This window comes from Mytilus galloprovincialis, chromosome 6 (assembly GCF_965363235.1).
Source record: "Mytilus galloprovincialis chromosome 6, xbMytGall1.hap1.1, whole genome shotgun sequence".
Classification (NCBI taxonomy): domain Eukaryota; kingdom Metazoa; phylum Mollusca; class Bivalvia; order Mytilida; family Mytilidae; genus Mytilus; species Mytilus galloprovincialis.
In genome coordinates, this window is record NC_134843.1 from 35,580,028 (window position 1) to 35,593,988 (window position 13,961).

A 13,961-nucleotide genomic window follows, 5' to 3' on the forward strand; every position below is an offset into this window, starting at 1 on the left:
TTAAAAATAATTTGCTTCTGGTGCTTCAAATTAATCGGGGCATGATGTTGCTTTTCAGATGCTAATAGAAAGTCTACATGATGATCTGTTTGCAAAAGAAAGGAAAAAAACCTTTTCGTTGTGGTATAGTTTGCCAGTTACACTTGTTTACAGATATTGCATTTTGCGAAAATAAAATAAGAAAAGCTGTTTACGATCGTTCGAAATCTCAAATTATTTCATTCTTTACAATGTATTTCAAACTCGTTGATAAATGGTTAGTAGATGACAATTTTTTTCAAATGGATAATGATTACAATGTACTTACATTAATGATTTGGTACTAAACGGAAATGTACGATTTCTTGATTGACAACATATTTGTTACGTTCGGAGGACGTGTTTTTCAACAGACTGTCGGCATTCCAATAGGAACAAATTGTGCTTCTCTTCTTGCCGACTTGTTTCTTTATTATGATGCGGCTGACATCATACATGAATTTTGTAGGAAGAAAGATGAGAAGTTAGCAATATCCTTTAACTCTACTTTCCGCCATATAGATGATGTTCTTTCACTAAATAATTCAAAATTTGATGACTATGTTGAACGCATCTATCCCATCGAACTAGAGATAAAAGATATTATAGATACAGTTAAGTCGGCTTCATATCTTGACTCACATCCAGAAATGAGGGTCGGTTGAAAACAAAACTTTAAAACAAAAGACATTATTTCAGCTTTCCAATTGTGAACTTTCTATTTCTAAGTAGCAACATTCCAGAAGCACCTGCATACGGGGTATATATCTCTCAATTGATACGATATTCCTGTGCTTGCATTTTTTATCATGATTTTCTTGATAGAGGGTTGCTGCTCACAAGGAAGCTATTAAACCAAGAGTTCCAAATGGTGAAGTTGAAATCATTCCTTCGTAAATTTCACGGACGCCATCACGAGTTGGTTGACCGTTTTGGAATAACCGTTTCACAAATAATATCGGATATATTCCTAACGTTGTAACTACAATCCCCTTTCCCTTTCATGAATGTGACCTACCGAATAAGACTATTTACCGGATTTTGTTATCACATAAGCAACACTATGGGTGCAACATGTGGAGCAGGATCTGCTTACCCTTCCGCAGCACCTGAGATCACCCCTTGTTTTTGGTAGGTTGCTTATTCTTTAGTTTTCTATGTTGTGTCATTTGACTATTGTTTGTCTGTTTGTCTTTTTTATTTTTAGCCCTGACGTTGTCAGTTTATTTTCGATTTATGAGTTTGACTGTCCTCTGGTATCTTTCGCCCCTCTTTTTTAGTGTGTGATATTCCTTTAAGCCCCAGTCATACTGTCACGTTTCAAGAGCTACGTTTTACTACGTTTTAAAAGCATATCGAAACGGGAATATACGTAACGAAGCGTAACAAAACGTAGTGATTCCTTGTAGTGAACGGGAAAACCAACGGTCTAATCTATATCAAAAAACGAGAAACAAGAAACACGTATATATGACATAAACAAACGACAACTACTGTACATGAGATTCCTGACTTAGGACAGGTGCAAACATTTGCAGCGGGATTAAACGTTTTAATGGTACCAAACCTTCTCCCTTTTTTTGAAAAAATAGCATAGCATCACAACATAGAAAACACACGATAAAATATCAATTGGCAGGCTCAACTCAATTAAAAAACGTAAATTAATACAATAAATTAATTGCATTGATTTGAAGGACCTTTTTGAAATGTTGTTTTTTATAAAGATTTGTTTATTGCAGATGGCTTCTAGGAGGATCAAGTGGAATGGTGGTTCAAGAGATTGGAATTCCAACCGGATTTGAACCTAAGACAGATGAAATTGCACATATGTCTGTAGTTAAGAAAATTGAGGAGGAAAATAAAAAAGTTGTTTTATATTTTGATGAGGTAAAAACTTCAAACCCTAATTAAAATGTTTTCTGAATTATGAATTCCACAAGAAAGTCGCAAAAAGTTAAGAGTTATTTTTCGTAGCGATACGCACATATGTGTATGATTTGTAAAATATTTGGGTTGTTATCTTATGTTAGACAGTGTTAATAAGTAAACACTTAGTCGCAAAATTAACAACGAATTTTTGACATATATAAAGCTTCCACATATGTAGGGTGACTCTTGAAATTGGATAAAACGGTTTAATTCAAAAGAGAGTTACAATGTGCACTCATCAGACATTTTAGGTTTCTAATTTGAAAAAGAAAAAATAAACTTGACAAATAAATATATAAATCTGTCATGCATTTATGACGGGGACTATGCACCTCATGATGTCTTATTGGTCCTCATTTCTTTGCTTTTTTGGCTTATTGGCGTATACACCACTTCTTAAGGGATGTATTCTGGAAACTAAAGACACAACCAAGTATATATATATGAAAACTATGCATTAAACCAAGTATGGTATGTGATCTTTTTATCGGTACATAATATTTTCTTCCAATGTCTGTTAACAGTTAAAGTTGATTGTTATTGTTATCCAGTGATCGTTCAGTTGTTTTAAATGCTTTAGTGCAATTCACTCCAGTAAAAGATGTATTATTGTCCTGCTTCCCTTCTTTATGAATCACTAAGGTGCTGGTAATTTCATTTATAAAAACAGTAAAATGCTTCTGTTTTATGCCGCAATTACATGTAGTGTGCAGATTTATTGATTGATTGGTTGTTGTTTTACGCAACTTTCAGCATAAATGTGCTATTCGTGGCGGTCATATTTTATTGGTGGAGGAAGCGAGAACTACCGAACTTCAGTAGGAAAACTGAAAATATTCATCAGTTAAAATTTGAGTCGATCGCACCTGTTACATGCGCCATTTGAACTAACAATCTCAGTGATGACTTGCTATTGATACAATATATCAACCACTTAGAACACTCGGCCGTTGAGACGTCTGGGGCAAGCATATATTGTTATTCTATTTAACTAGATGATTTCTGAGTTTTTAGAATGCAATTATCTTATTTAAAATCTCTGAACCTGCTATTCTTGTCCACATCCATACAACAGTGATACTTTGTATGTTGTTGTTTTTACATTTCTGTTATCAGGTATTAACTATCGAATAAGAGTGTACTTTTACCGACGTTTTATAAATCTTATAAGGTAAGACGATCTGCGGCGTCACAGATTGAGCAGGAACTAATGAACCCTCCAGAGCATTTTTTTGCCTCTACATTTTTGTCTAATTCACGTGTTTCGACTTTTTCTATATTGATAATGAATGAAGAATATTCATATTAGAGCCACACGAATAGTCATTCAGAATCAAATTTTAAAATATTATCGCACTGTTTTGATGAAATTCTTACTTCTCTGGCAGATTTCCAACAATCCTATTTATATTACGATGAAAGCCATCCGCACTGGATTAGTGTCTAAATTGAAACCATCAGCTGTTAGAGTCTATGACTACTACGAACCTGGTAAGTGGAACCTTGGTAATATATTTATTAAAAAACATTATATCATGTAAAACAGATGTTTATACCCGCTGTATTTACTTGCACCTGTCCTAAACCCGGAACATGATCTTCAGTTGTTGGCTGTTGGTATGGTTCATAAGTGTTTCTCTTTTAAACATTTCTTCTCAATATGTAAGGTTTTTGTACTACTTTTTCTTGCATTCACTGAACTTTTAAATTTGTACTGTTTCAATGTGCAGAAACCATATTACGAAGCATAAACATAATACCATAATTAAATGTTACCAATGGGTATGGGACATTATTTCTTATGAACCATATTTCCCTTTATTATGACACTGTTTTATAATTTTCAATAAAAGAAAAGCTGTAGCATCAACATTTTCTGGTAAGATAACCAATATCATATATAACGTCAAAATAACATAGAAATAAACTGACTTTATTGATAGTAATTAGTATTTAAAAGAGAGACGATAGATGCCGAAGTGATTTTTCAACTCATAAGTCGAAAATGAACTGACAATCCATGGCAAAAAAATAAAAACCGAGAATTATCTCAGGTGATCCGTAGGTGTAAGACGATTCTGATCTACATATGTCACTAATCGTGTTTCCCGTATAATAGCAAACTCGCCAATTTGTCTACTTCGATAGGTTACATTCTACATATGAAAAGTGCGTCATAGACTTTGAATGATATCTTGTTATCAAAATAATAATATCATGTTTTTCAAAGACGGACGAAAGATACCAGTCAAAGTCATAAATCAAAAATGAACTGACAACGCCATGGCTAAAAGTGAAAAAGACAAACAGACAAACAATAGTACACATGACACAACATATAAAACTAAAGAATAAGCTACACGAACCCCACCAAAAACTGGGGATCATTTCAACCGACCTTCATTGTCAATTTCTAGATGTAAGTCAAGATATAAGGCCGACTTAACTGTATCTGTTGTATCCTTTATCCCTTCTTCGATTGGATGCGTTCAACATTAATCACCAATTTTTGAATAATTTAGTGAAATAAAATCATCTATATAGCCGAAAGTAAAGTTAAAGGATATTGCTAACTTCTTATATTACTTCCTAAGAAGTTACTGTATGAAGTCAGCCTCATAATAATTTAAAAAAAAAAAAATTCGGCAAGAAGAGGGACACAATTGGTTCCCATTGGAATGCCGACAGTCTGTTGAAAAAACGTAATAATTATGTTGTCAATCAAGAAATCAAGCATTTTGATAGTGTCAGATTCGGAGATTTTTTTGTTTGAATCAGAGTTATCCTTTACAAAGTAGGATTTATACCCTCCTTTAGACAAGATACTGGTTTCTGCGTTTGCCATTCTTTTTTATGAAAAAAAGCAATACCAACTCTTTCAATTTGTCTTTTAGTGTTGAATGTGGAATACTTGTGTAAAGTGTAGAAAAAGTCAAATGTTTTAATACTATTTCAAGATTAAAGAGAGTTAGATTGTATGTACACTAAAAGATCTTTTGATTTTTTTCATTATCCACATCTGATTCACGCCACCTCTAGAATAGTCAGTTTCACAATACCTATGAAGCCCGGCATTGATGCTGATAAAATATATGTTAATAATTTAGAAAGAGGCTTCGTGGAGCACTTGAAAACTCACCAATATACCGTTGTTTGTAAGGACACTTATGTAGTTTAGGTATCCAATACAATGATGGAAGATCCAGTTCATCATCTTTGGTCGAAATTCCAAAGGAACATAGAACAGACCTATGATTTTCCAGGATTTCCTATTTGGTAAATGGTCAATAAAATTGAGAATAGAAATACATGATTTTAACGATCCTTGACCAAATGAATATGCCAATTACACATAATTTGTTTGGTTTTTTTTACTCTTCAGAACACCAAGCAACCAAATTTTATCATGTAACTGTCCTTCAAAACTCTACAGTGTGTGATGTTTGCAAGCTGTGCCGATTGTGTAGATAGTAAGTTAAAATTGAATCCGAACAGCACTTAAATAAAAAGCAATTCTCAATGGGAATGATGCTTTAATATATATGTGGTTTACGACTTTAACATATGTCGTATTCCGTTATAGACCTACTACGACGCAGTAAATTTAGACAGCAAGCTAATCGATTGTCAAAACGTTATAGTCGCCTTATTTTTAAAGTGTCAACAGTTGAAAATTATATGTTTACATAGCACGTCTCTTACGAATTCACATACATCAACGAAACTAATCCTTTCTTTGCACATTAAATAAACTATTTTGGTAACCAGACTGTACATTAAGATATATTTGCAATGCATACATTTTGACAAATCAACTTCGACATGTACAATGCAAATGCAATACATCGATCATTAAAAGCTACAGAGTGCATGTAAATAATGTGTATTGTTAAAATAAGTGTCAAATTCAGTTGATGCACAAAACTGTACGGCTGTATAACTAAAACATTGAAACAAATGATAAAACTTTCGATAGTTTTTTTTTCTTCAAAATGAGACATTCATTTGCTTAATTTTCTATAATACATTCCGAAATAAGGAAGTAGGTCCGGTAAGGACCAATTATGGCCTCAAATTTCAGGTTCATCTGTCGAAAAATTTAATTTTGACCTCTTTTTAAACACTTAAGTGTCTATTTCATTTGATTCAGTTAGTTTTTGTGAAAGATTTTAACTGATTTAGTCATTAAAAACGATACGATTCAAGCTCAAAATGAAAAATCTACCAAATTTGTTAAAAAATGTCACTTTTCAGATGTTTTTGTCAAAAATGAAAGTGCCGCATCCGTGTTCATCCTAAACCTTTATATATGTTATGTATTATCATAAAATACAACGCTCATTCCAATATTAAGGATGAACACGAATGCGGGCACTTTCGTTTTAAGCGAAAACCGTCTAAAATTTAACTAAAATGATAGAATTGTGAAGATTTCAAAAATTTAGCATGACTTAGTGGTGCTAGTACTCGATATATGTGCATTGTATTGTCAAAAACAGCCCATATTTATGTAGCAGAAGCATTCTACTGTCCAAAAAATAACTAAACGTTTACATATTAACAATTTGGTAAAACTGCTATATTTTGGGTCCAAAAAGGGGTCTTACCGGACCTTCTCCTTTCCTTTATGTACCATAATTCTATACTAAAGAGGGACAAAACACATTAAAAGGACAGTCAAACTCATAAATCGAAAATAAACTGACAACGACATGCCTAAAAATGAAAAAGACAAACAGACAAACATTAGCACACATGACACAACACAGAAAACTAAAGAATAAGCAACACGAACCCCACTAAAAACTAGGGGTGATCTCAGGTTCTCCGGTGCTTAAGTGATGACTCCTGCGTTGATGATTCCATAGGGCACGACAGTTTCACTAGCATCTGCGTCAACCCAGTGAAAGTTAATTTTCATTAACGATCAAATACTTCGATTTGGTACATGATACGCTAGTTTCGTCTTTTAAATACTCATAGTATTTAGTGGCGCTAGAATAAAAACAGTTGAAAGGCAAAATCAAATACGACGCTGAGCATTGAAACTACAAAACTCCTAAAACCTGTGTCAATATATTCAGGTAAAAACTTTTGGGTAAAATTATTATTTCTACAAATCAACCCCCATAAGACGAACGCACATAAGATAGAGGAGAAAATACTGAAGTATATTCAAACTAGTAAGTAAAAAATAACGCCATGTCTAAAAAAAAAATGAAAAAAAAACAACAATAGTTAAAAAAAAACACAACTTAATATATATACCTGCTGTTGCCTTAGATAGATATTGAATAATATATATATATCAGCATGACCTTTTTTTTATTATATGTGTGCATTTGTCTTTCTATGAAGTTTATATTGGTTATGTTAAAAGTTCAATTTAATTGTACCCGTAAAGTGGTCATTTTAACTCAACTGTTTACCGAGACTACATCAAATCAACAGACCCTATGTATGCTCTCCCTCTTCAGTCCAGGAGTACTTATAATAGGATATTGGAGATATTTTAAAAAAATACATGATGTTGAGAGTTTCAAAGATGTTAAAAACAATAACATTGTTTTAGATACGACAACAACAAAAAATGTTTCCTGCTTGTTTATTTCTAAATTATTTTTACGTACGATGTATATTTCGATTTCAGGTAAAAAGACTGTTTGAAGGAAGTAATTTTGATATGCTTAAAAGTAAAAAGAAATTACCTGATTAAAATCGTTAATGTATCAAATTGTCGAATTTTAAAAGAAAAATCAATACAATTCCTAATAATTAATAAATACCTAAGATAGGTTTAAGTGATATTGATTATATAGTGAAGATAGTAGACGGATGGTTTTTCGGGTGACGTCAAAAAGTAAAAAACAACACAAGATAAAACAAAATGGATGTAAGCAATCACTATACAGTTTTAGCAATGGAAAAATGCGCATAGCAGTTTTTTAAATAGGAACATTGTCTTTAACGTAGATACGCTATGAATGCACTCCCACGGTGGTGTTGTTACAATACTCACGTGATTGTCAAAGTCCCGGAAATATATTTAAATGAAAATGGAGGTACAATTTTGTCAATTACCAACGATGGCACACAGCAGTACCAAGTATAAGAGCTATGTGTGAAATGTTACGTAAGGAATTGCGTCCACAAGGTGTTAATATATTTTATTTGAGTGTCACATATATCACATTACTAAAAACGTCCCATAACTCTTATACAATAAAAGTCCGATAGGTATATCTAATCAGTACAAGTACTTCCGTGTTAAAGATGTTAAATAATAGATTGCCGTTCCTTGAAATCTCTAGACGGCACCGAAAACAGGAAAGAGTCAATCCAAAATCGAATACATAAACGAATTTTAAGGACTCCTATTGAGAAAACTTATTTCACTATATTGAGTAACTTGATTACATAATAATTAAGAAATCAAAGATGCATACGTCCTTCAACAAACTGCACGTGGATGGGTATTTATAAATCCCAACAACAAAAAGACAATACGTACTGATCTTAGAGTACTGGCCATTACTGACAGCTAATTGAAACCCATATAAAACTTATACAAAAAACGTGCGTATAAGACTTTAAAGTAAAACATAAAAATACTGGACTCCGAGGAAAATTCATAACGGAAAGTCCCGAATAAAATGGCAAAATCAAAAGCTGAAACACATCAAACAATCAGCCAACAACTGTCATACTCCTCACATGGTACAGGCATTTTCTTATGTAGAAAATGGTAGAGTGAACCTGTTTTATAGCTAGTTAAACCTCTCACTTGTACGACAGTCGCATCAAATGTCATTATATTGACAATGATGCGTAAAAAAGACAACGACATAATATGTAAAAATGTCAATAATACAGCACTCAACATTTTTCATATAACCCTTATCACTAAATAAAAATACAAACATGTAACGCAGAAGCACACAATCGCATACAGACCAAGCATATTAGTAAAAATCAAAGACAAGATAACATAAATTTATCATGTAAAATATTCACCCGTACACATCTATCATTATATGGATCAAGTGTAAATACGTAATATCAATCAGAAAAAAAAACATGACATACAATGCCATGATACAGGAATCGACAGATTGAAGAGCAGTGCATGTGCAGACATATATAAAATATAATACAGAGTTTGATTTTATTTTTCTGCTAACAAAATCGATATTAATACAATTACAACAACATTACAAGATATAATAAGTATTAAATTTGTAACCTTTTATCATGTTTATAATAAGTTTAATTAAAGGATCGATCATGTTACCCGGATTATATCTATATTTCCAGGCTTGGTAACCAACATCTGCGTAAAAATCAGAATGTGCAATCCAATTTAAAATAAGTTTTCAACAGGTACAATCAAATATTTTATCAATAAAAGAAGTTAGTAAAGGTTTAAGGTAATTTGTGTTAAAAAAACAATTTACCAGCAAAATAAACATAAGAAGATGTGAAACATGTATGATTGCCAATGAGACAGCAAACGACCAAAGTTTAAACATTCATAGATAACGTTCATAGGAATCCAAAACATCACAACAGAAACGATCGAGCGAGCTGTGATATATAAGCACCGCAAGACGGTGCCAAAAAAGGGAAATAAACAAATGGAACTAAAAATCGTCCCTTTTGTCGTAATTTTTTTTGTGTAGAGATTCCCGTTTAAAACTAAAATATATAAATCTAAGAAACGACAGTTTCGCCATTTATATTTGATTTATTTGAAGTAAGTTTCTTTTGTTAAATTTCGGCAGAATATGTAGAAATTCTTGATTATTTAACGAAACAAATTATCAAGTTATTGGTAAGTGTTCTTGAATTTTTCTATTGAATGCATTTTTGACAAGTATTTACTGAGTTTGGCCAGACACTTTGATTCATATAAGTACATCTACAAGAACAAGTCTGCATATAAAAGGTGTACAAGTGATGTACAATGGAAAGCTTACATTTCTCAATTAGAAAAGAAGAATGTAAAAGAGTTGCAGCAAATATATTAGCGATTAGAATTATCAACGACACTTTTATTATAAAAAAATGGAAACTTTTGTTTTATAAGATTTGTGGAAGTGAAATGTCAACACTTTCAACAGAATCAAACTCACCATCAAAAGCACGTAATTAATTTAAACATACAAATAATGTTTTACAACCCACAAAATTCCACTTTTTTTATAATATGTTTTATAAGAAAAGTTAGTGCTTTATGTTTTTAAAGTTCTTTGATCATATTTATAGGATTTATTCAAATGAACAGTTGAACATAAATGGTAATTTTAACAAGTTTGCACTCATCACTTACTTCTCTGAACATGTTCAAACTGGTCCGATCCTGACGGTTTGAACAGAGAGAAAGCCAATTAAAGTTCATAGCAATTTCTAACTAGTAACTACAATATTGTCAGAATTTTCAGTCGGGACGATTTACAGTAGACATGTTTTACAGTTATGGATGGATTCTGTATCTTGCTTTGTAGAGTAACAGATTGCAAAATTTTCGCTCAAATAATTGTATATTTTTTTATACATTGTACCGACTGAAAATTCTGAAACAACATTGAAAATTTATCGCACCTCCAACATTTTCGCACTTTATCGCATTTGTACTTTTAATGAACTTATATTAATCAATTAGGGATTTATTTGTTTTAATTACATTTGTATGGACTTAAATCCTGTTATTATACATTAAAAAGTTATATTCTAATGAAATTATGTAAAAACATACATTAAAATTAATTATTTTGCATTTTCAAAAAGTAAACAAACGCAGTTTTTTTCCATCATCCTTTATTATACAATAGTAATACCCGCATACGACAGTGAACATGAACCAACTGGATTCGCACTTAATGGATTTAATACACTATTTTTCTCTAATTTAGCAACGCAGCGATACAGGCTCTGTGTGCTGATGATGCATAAAGCAATACATGTAACAAATCAATTTCTCCAATTAAGAAACTAATGACTCTCCATTTGTTGATAACTAATTATATACATGTAACTGCAAATAGTCACACTCGTTACCGTAGTTACATTGTAATGATCTCCAGAACTTCAAAATCGATATGAAAGATGAAAATTTCCTGTTTACCATACTGTTGTATTAGCCATGCTCTGTTTAGTCAATTTAAATAGACAAATAAATATCTACGGCATAATTGTGTAACTGGGAAGAAAAGTGTTGTAATACATGTGCTCTCATATATTCAATATATGACTTCACGGCCGGTACTCGACTAACCGACACATTGGTCTGTTAATCTATATTGAGTATGCGTCTATATTCCAATTGGTCTGTTAATCTATATTGGGTATGCGTCTATATTCAAATTGGTCTGTTAATCGGGTTGGCTAAAGTCTGTTAATCAGGTGTTATAGAGAAAATCATTGTTCAGTATGTTTCATTGCATAACTTTTTAAATATATTTTTGTTATAAAAATCATTCATGTCTGACAAAACAATTCAATGAACTGAATCCAGGGGTGTATTTTTTTTCTAGCTTGGATGAACGATCTATAAAATGAAAAGGCGGGTTACTCATCAATAAATGTATACGCATTTTACACACACAAAATGTACACAAAATGATACGTTGGTTGAATTTACTTGCATGCAATATTTTGAACATCGAAAAAAAAGACGAGCATGATGTTTGTTAACCATATTAATATGATTGTGTGAAAAAACTACACGAAAATCTGTATTTTGGTGACATTAATCAATTTTTATTTAAATCCTGGTCTGTTAATGGGTCGGCTGTATAAAACTCGTTCTGTTAATTGGTCTGTTTAGATTTATAAATGGCAATAAACAGTGTATGTAAAGTGCGGATCCTAAAATACCATTTTCACTGTATATGCCACGCATTTTTTATGTAGACTGGTAAATAAACATACGAAAAAATTATGATATTTGAAGAAAATGAAGAAAAATAGTTCACATGTAAATGTTTAGTAATAAATAATACAAGTTAGACAAAATAAGAGATGGGAACGGGTTTATCGCGACGAGAGCCATCCATACCTGAAATATATACCGCAATAGGTGAATATTTAGGACGTTTTACGAACAAATCGTGCAGGTGATTAAAAACTAGCAGGAAAGATGTAGTTGAAGAAAATTATTCATTTCAACACAATTATTAATGTTGTATAACGTAGAATAGCTTTTGTTATTCGGTTTGTCCATATTGTATTGAATTCCACTATAATGCTATCTTTATGCGAGTCATGTTTACTGTTGAATAATGATGCTTTACTTTCATTTTCACTGGTGAGCGATTCATTAGTATTGTATAAGCGGTGCATTTTCACTGTATGAGTTTTATTCATTTTTATGCAATAAATTCCTATTTCAGCCGACTTGCTCAAACAATGATTAAAGTAAGAAAAGGGTTTGATAGTACTGACTTTGAGATGGAAAGTTTGATTGAACAATCCATTTAATTCAATAGAATTAATATTTATTTTATATATAATACATTGTAGTCATGATATAACAACATGTGGATCATTTAAGAGTTGAAAGTGTAACGGTTTTAGATTAAAGAAATATATTTTAAAATGCATGCCAATTTGATAAAATTCATGTTTCTGCAGTAGTCATTATACGCATGTGGAAACAAATTTTATCATTGGATTTCGAGAATGGGTCTATTTACAAAGCAGAAGAAGCATGTTATAGATTTTTTTCATAATTCATCAGCATCTTTATTTAAAGTACAGTTATATTTATCCAATGCAATGACACTTCATCACTGAATACGTACATCTATCATGTCTATCGAAATAGAATGGGATAAAAAGGGATAAAAAACAACAATGCTTTTCTAATATTTTTTTATAAATCACTTCTTGACCAATTTCAACGAGGTTTTGACGTAAGATTTTTTATTTTGGGTTCGGTTTTAAATTGACCCACAGGGTCCAAAATAAAACTTGAGGTTCTTTGGTAGGCTGAATCCATACATGATTGTGTTTATTATTTTTTTGGTCCATTTAACAAGTTTGTGGGGTCCTAACTGTCAAAAAATAAATTCTTATGAATTTCAACAACAATTGAATATTTGGGGTACTTTGGCATGCTGAATCTCACCGTGTTTTTAATTTTGGGATTTTGGTATTTTGGGCCAAGTTATCAAAATGGTCCACATTGAGGTACAAAGGGTGCGATATTCAACATTTTGTTTATTTCATCAAAAATGATGTCTTGCTTAAATGATGTGTACATACTTGCTCCAAACTGGTCGGGGTTCGACCTCTGCGGTGGTATCAAGGGTGCTCTACAACACGTACATCATGTACAACTTTATCAGTTTATATTTTTGACAGAAAAAGTTTTCCCTACACAACTTGAATATGAATATTGCAGCATTTGGGGTTCTACAATACGGGAAGCAAGTGAAGATGAACCACAGAACTAAAAATAAGAAGGAGGGGTCTTCATACCAATTCACTTATTGTCCTTTCAAGACAAAATTGATAGCTAGTTTTCACAGGCATAAGAAGATCCACACTAGTGTGAATTAAAATGTTAAGACTTCTCAATGAGCATGAAAACTGATAGCATGGAGAAGGCCTGATTTGTACTCATTGTTCCAAACACTTTAAAAGCAGAACTGGGCGGTGGCAGATCCAGAACTTTTTGTAAGGCGGACCCGATGAATGACCTAAAAAGGGGGGAGGCTCCAGATACGCTTCAATGATTCCCTATATATATAATCAACCAAATTTTTGCAGGCACCCCTTGATACGTCTATGCTGGCCTGGCTCACCATATGAAGGAAGCAACAGGAACTTTTAATCACATCGGCTCGTTTTGTAGTAAAACATTTAAAATGCCGCAGAGGTCGAACCCTGAACAGTTGGGGCAAATGTGGACACAATATTAAGGGCATACGATACAGTTACAAGGGAGGTAATGACGTTTCTTACGTAAAAAAACAGAAATTACAAATTATTTAAGAAAAAACAATTTG

At 32.2% G+C, this 13,961-nt stretch overlaps 1 long non-coding RNA gene across 1 annotated transcript; it reads left to right on the forward strand.

Annotated features, from left to right (window-relative positions):
* Positions 1-1,758: 1,758 nt before the first annotated feature.
* Positions 1,759-7,745, forward strand: LOC143079477 (uncharacterized). Its single transcript, XR_012979414.1, has 4 exons — positions 1,759-1,908; positions 3,339-3,441; positions 5,333-5,420; positions 7,601-7,745. It is a non-coding gene; the product is annotated as an uncharacterized LOC143079477 (long non-coding RNA).
* The last annotated feature ends 6,216 nt before the right edge of the window (positions 7,746-13,961 follow it).